The following is a 6,553-nucleotide window of genomic DNA, read 5'->3' as shown; positions in this document are numbered from 1 at the left end:
TATATAATTGAAGGAGAGTGCAAAATGAAAGGTTATTTTGGCTACACAAAGAAAAGTTTAATTGGAAAAAATGGAGGTTAAAAAGTCTGTTTATGTTTAGTAGCATGTTGTTGTTGCTGTTGGCAGATGATTTTCCTATTTTTCCCATAAAACATTCTACCATTCCACCACATCAGCATGCATTTGCAACGTGTATGACCAATCCTTTTCACCCAAAAATAGTTCAGAAAAAAACATTGCACTTGGCAATATATCTGATTCTTCAGAAGTTGTCATGATTTTAAAATCACAGAACTTTTATTCACCCAGCAAGTCCCTGCATACTCCCAAGCTGTAGATTCTGCTGCCAAAAGGGTCTGTTTGAAAACCAGAACAAATCACTTCAAATGTAAGGAGGCATGGCCTGTTCCTGAAATTAGCACTCCCCTTACTAGCAAAGCAGCAAACTGAAAGCTTGTAAAGTTTAAACAGTAGTGACAGGAAGCTATATAGATGCAATAATTTCATCCAGTGCAGTCTAATTATTATTATTATTGCACAACATATACTTGTGTCAAAGGTATAGATATCTAATTTGGCTCTCCTTTTCAAGGTTCATAAACTTACAGAGGGAGATATGACCCAGCTACCCTTCATCTATGTAGGGACACAATTTAAATTGCTAAACTCATTTTGGGTGTGAATTTAATGCTGGTGAAAGATGGCAGAGGGACCTGTATCTGAGACTAAGAATAACTAAAAAATATGGCCAAAATGCATGTCAGAAGAGAAGTCGTCCCACATTCAAACCTTCCTCAGTTTCAAATTGGGACAATCACTTGAAAAAGTAGCTGAGACACCACCCCTCTTAGCTATTTTATTAAGAGTGACAATAGAGGTATCATTTTTGGTGGTAATTTTGATGATGTGAGTATGTAGCCACTAAGATCTTGACTAAACCCACAGTCCATTTCACAAAGACCATCTGGCTGTAAACGTGAGGAATCCATTACTCACCATGTGTTGAAGCCCTTTTCAGTGACAGTTGAATATTCATTAAAATGTCAGTGAACTCCAAAAGCATTGTACATTTCAGCACAAAGGATTATTCCTCTAAAAATTCCTGCCACAAGAGGATTTCTCTGGTGCTTCTGGTGTTTTGTTTTTGTTTGCGTTGTTTTGTTTTGTTTTGTTTTGTTTTATTGGGGGGGGGTTGGTTGTTGTTCTACATTTTAAAAGTTTCAGCCATCCAAACAGCATGCAGAAATGGTGTCACATGATTTTGCTTACTCAGCCTGAAAACTAAGCCCCTGAAGCAAAATCCATTTGCAAGGATCAGGGATTTCAGCAATTCATGCACAGGAAAATGGGGGGACATTTCTCACAAATGATGGGCCATATCCTACACTTCACACTCAACCTCTGCTCTGCACAACAAAGGAGAAGGGCTGGAAATGAGCAAACATATCTGATTCACTTCCCTGCTCTGATTCCCTACTCTTCATTGCAGGACAAATAACAGCCTTCTGGGGTTTAGTTTAGCAGGCAATGGTCCTTAAAGGACTGAGCAACATCTGAGTATAAAGCTTTCTGGACACTCTTGCTTTCCCCATTCTGAATCCATGATGCTCCCTCTGAGGTATATTTTTACTAGAGGAGACTGGCCTCTTTATGGATCCCTTTGTATCACAGGGACAGCACAAAGAGGGCAAAGCGGGTCAGGGACTCTGCACCCTTCTTCATAAAGAATAGTCAAACCAGCTCCAGTCCCTTGCAGCTTTCATCTTGGGTAATTAGATTCTACCTCCCTGAGTTCCTATGTACTTTCAATAGAAGAAGTTATTCTTTTCTTCCTATAAAAGTGTTGTTGCCACATTATGCCCCAGAGGCGACTATATGTCACTGGTGGCTGAGTGATTCCATTACACACAGGCTGCAGAGAGCTTAGGGTCCCTTCAAGATGAAAGATGCTATATAAATGTAAGTTATATATTTTAGCAATATGCACTTAAACGTAAGTTCTGCATTCCTAGAAATGCTTATGGTCTCCAGCAAGCTGCTTGGAGTTAATAAACTGATAGTCAGCAACAGCAATCCCATGCTATGCTCATTTCAGAACCCCCAACTTTTCTCAGGAAACTGCACTTTGTCAGACAAGAAGCCTTGTTTGCTGCAGTGCCTCTGTGTTATTGTAATGCTATCGACACCTTGCCTTTTTTGTTGCACTAGAACATTATTATCAGCCACATTGGTTTAACATCCCCGACTGCAGCGTAGAAAATTAGCCCTTGTTTGTGAATCGATCTTTTTTCAGAGAGGTTGACAACAGCAGCAACAACCAAAATTGGTCTGCAATTTGGGAGGGAGGCCAGAGAGCAATAGGCCTCATCATCTTTTATTTAATCTCTGCTAATAATTCTAACAGAAATCTTTTGTTTCCTTGCTTTGCAAGCTGTGTCTCTCTATCCAGCAGCAGATGACCTCCTTGCCCTGAGTAGGCACACAAGGGATTTGTGCTTAGATCCATTGGCAAGTCAGAAGAACTGAAGCATCAGTAAGCTGATTCACATAATGCCCTGTTTTGCACACCCCCAATCTCCTTTCTCTCTCCCCTTTGCCCTTCTATTTGGAAGCCTGGGTTCCACCCAATACCTGTTTGGAAATATGGCCCATGCCACTGAGATGATAGCTGGCTGCCTATGGTCCCTGAGCCACGAAACTCAAAGCCGGAGGTAAACAAAATAAAAAACTGCTTAGTCCTGAGAGTGGCTGATTGGTCAGCACACAAGGCGGTGTTTCCTTGGCTGAGCAGTTAATTTAATATATTGGCTGCTGAGCAATACAAAATAAAAGAAGTCCCAAAGGTAGAGGTGACAGATCTCCATTCTAATTCAGTGGTGTGCAATTCAGAGATGGTCATTAAGTTGATTTAGTGACTAGTCAAAAGGGTTTGGCAGGTTGTGGGTTCATTTAGGGCAGAAGGCAGTTCACAGGAGATGAAAGTGAGCAGCAATGTTCTCCACTGGGGCTTTGATTTTCTTTTTTCCTGGTTATTGAACCTAAGCGGAAACTATTTTATGCTCTATCTAAATATCATCGCTCCCTCCCCCCCAAACCTTTCCCACTCTCCTCACTCAGGCTTTTTGATTGTGGTATATTTATTTTATCATATTTTCTAACAGATGTTCAGCCCCCAGGGCTACCTGCCAATGTAGACAATTTCAAGACACTTTAGTTTCTTTTGCATGCATTTTATAATCTTTTCTAAATACCATGACAAATCTATCACTACCTGCCATGAGATTTCACAATGGTGCACATCATGGACGTGAACCAGTGCCTGTGGCTGGAATCCATAACTTACTTTGTCCAGTAACTTAAGCACCCATAACACTTCAACTGGAAGAGATTTCCCCTTATCTAGCTTCATATTAGTAATAGAGGGATGATGACATGAGCTGAAGTTTTGATTTCCTCTACTAAGGAGAATGTGCACACATTGCCAGAACACTGAAATACCATCCAGTAATTATAAAAACTGTAACCTCAAAAATGGTGCTAAATAAATCACAGCATCTTGGGGAAGACCACATAGGAAGGCAAAAGTCCGATGGAGAACACTGGGGTCTTGACCTCATTTAAAAGACAATGCCTCCAGCACCACAATGATAACTTAACAGTTCTTCTGCTGTCGCTGACCTGATCCAATGCAATGCTGAATACAATGGAAGGAATCCCGCTGACATCAGCCTCCTGTAGGAACAGGCCCTGACTCAATACTGACACACAGGGAAGAGTGCCACCTACTGAGTGGCCTGCACCACGTCAAATGGGACATCTAATGCTGAATCGCATTCAGTCTGGCTTTGCTTTTTGCTTTATGAGGGTATCTTTCTTTCTCAAGAGATGCCTCCGGGAAGGTTTTGTAATCTAGATTGGGCAGGGAGGATGAGGAGCTGCATGGTAAAGGAACTTTAGCCAGATGAAATATTATGGAAACTATGACTTGTTTGCCATCTTGTGATAAACTCTCTCTCAGCTATCATTTGGTTGGTCATCACCTACTGCAATAGTGTGAAGGTATTACGGATTTTTACTTTATTTATGAAGTGCCCCCCCACAACCATCTGTTCATGGGGCTTTGTTAGTTTTCTTTTCTTTTTTTTCTTCAGTGATTTGTTTGTGTTCTTTACTTCTTTCTCTGCTTGGAGTTTAATGAGAAGCTCCTTCTTCCTTCTGTTCATTCATCACTTTTAGTAGAGGGCCCCTTACCTCAGTGAGTGGTCAGCTGTCCAAAGTGCAGTGGCACATCTGTTACTGGCTCCATATCAGGTTGTTTATAGAATTCCTAGAATTAGACCGGTCCCAGGGTCTGATCTCTTCTCACATCCATACTTGCAAAATCATCTTAGGTACCCTGATTTCTGCCTGGGTAAATCAAGCCCTCTGTTTTCAATCTTGGTTGAGAGGGTTACTATAATAGATTTATCAGTTGTTTTACTGTGATTGTCCTACCTGCACTTTGCTTTCAAAGTTGGCAGGACAGTCTTGCTCTGTTGCCATCTTCATAACAGATTTATTTGTAGTAGCATTGTAGTATTGCTCTTTTATTTTCACAGAGCTCCTGCCATGCTCTCTGGCCCAGAATCTGAGCTGCAGATGAGCTGAGCTCTGTGTGTATGTGAAAATCTGGATCTCAACCATCTTTTCAGCAGTGAGGTGTTTTAATGGCTATGGGGGTCCCTGACATAAGTTAGATTGTGGCCTTCCTTGTACCTAAGCAGGAGAGAGCTACACAGAGAGAAATTTTAGCCCCCTGCACATTAAATTTAGAGAAAAATAAAGCCAGTGAAAAGGATGCTCAGCTAGTTAGTGTTTGCTAAGTGAATTCAAATTCCAGAACCTTGACTTTAGCATGGCTTTTGGTACCATCTCCCACAACATTCTTGGAAGCAAGCTAAGGAAGTCTGGGTTTGATGAATGGATTGTAAAGTGGATAGAAAACTGGCTGGATCATTGGACTCAAAGGGTAGTGATCAATGGCTCAATATCTAGTTGGCAGCCAGCATCAAGTGGAGTGCCCCAGGGGTCAGTCCTGGGGCTGGTTATCTTCAATATCTTCATCAATGACATAGAAGATGGGATGGAGTGCATCCTAAGCAAATTTTCTGATGATACCAAGCTGAGGGGAGTAATAGATATGCTAGAGGGTAAGGCTAGGATTCAGAGAGACCTAGAAAAATTGGAGGATTGGACCCAAAGAAATTTCATGAGGTTCAATAAGAAGGAGTGCAAAGTCCTGCACTTAAGATGGAACAATCCCATGCAGTGGTACAGACTGGAGACCAACTGGCTAAACAGCAGCTCACCAAAAAAGACCAGGGGTTTACAGAGGACCATAAGCTAAATATGAGTCAACAGTGTGCCCTTGTTGCCAAGAAGGCTAAATACATACTGGGCTTCATTAGGAGCATTGCCAGCAGAGTGAGGGAAGTGACTCCTCCCCTCTATTCAGCATTGGTGATGCCACATCTGGAGTACTATGTCCAGTTTTGGGCCTCCCAACCACTACAGAAAGGATGTAGACATATGGGAGAAAGTCCTATGTAGGGTAACAAAAATGATGAGGCAGCTGAGGCACATAACTTATGAGGAGAGGGTGAGAGAATTGGGCTTATTTAGGCTGGAGAGGAGAAGACTGAGTGGGGGCTTAATAGTAGGGGTGTGTGAAGCAGGCCTTATTCAATTTGGATTCATCCCAAACCAGGGACAGTGATTTGATTTGTTGATTCAGATCACTGTCCCTGATTTCAAGAGAATTAGCAATTCAGACACAGACACAGCTTTAAAAGTTTTTTCTACATACTATGAAGTCTTTAGTGGGCATGGCGAGTACTGTACTGTCTTCTTTTACCAGGGCACCCCCCCTGCTCAACTTGTCTGCCACAACTTGTTGTTACTGGGTGAAAGGAGGGTGTTCCTCTTCTCGGGGGACCCAGTGACAGACATACTTACATTTGTACTGCAGTGTTCCTCGGGACTCTACCTCCCCTACACCCCACCCCATCCACTCGCCAACCATTTGGGTGTTCCCTGTGTAGTTCCACCATGCCCTGTGAGCCCCTTTGCTAAGGGGTCAGGCATCAACTTTGGCTCTGGTAGGTTTGCCTGGATGTTAAGGCAGCAGGAGCCCCAGACCCTGGTGCTAGAGTGCTGGGCTTCTGATGATGTCTAGCGTCCCTCTCTCTCCCCAGAGAGAGAGGCTTTTTTATCAACTTCAAAATGCAGGTAGCTGGGTGTGGTGGGGGGGGGAATGGATCCTCCACAGCCTAATGCAGGGACGCTAATCCCCCTGCTCTAGATGCAGGGTCTGTACCTGCAGCAATGCTCCTGCTAGCTGCAGGAGTCACACCACGCCTGGTGTGCTCTCCCACTGGATCTCTCTCCCTCCTCTCCCCTGCCAGCTTCCAGAAGGGTTTTTAAATCTTCCCACAGCAGCCTGCCATTGGCCTGGTGCTCCCCCACCCTGGGAGCAGCTGTTTGAACAGCCAGCATAATGCCGGCTCGTGCGGCC

Source organism: Crocodylus porosus, unplaced genomic scaffold, assembly GCF_001723895.1.
Source record: "Crocodylus porosus isolate Cpor-Errol unplaced genomic scaffold, CroPor_comp1, whole genome shotgun sequence".
In the NCBI taxonomy this organism is placed as follows: Eukaryota; Metazoa; Chordata; order Crocodylia; family Crocodylidae; genus Crocodylus; species Crocodylus porosus.
This window is presented reverse-complemented; position numbering follows the sequence as displayed.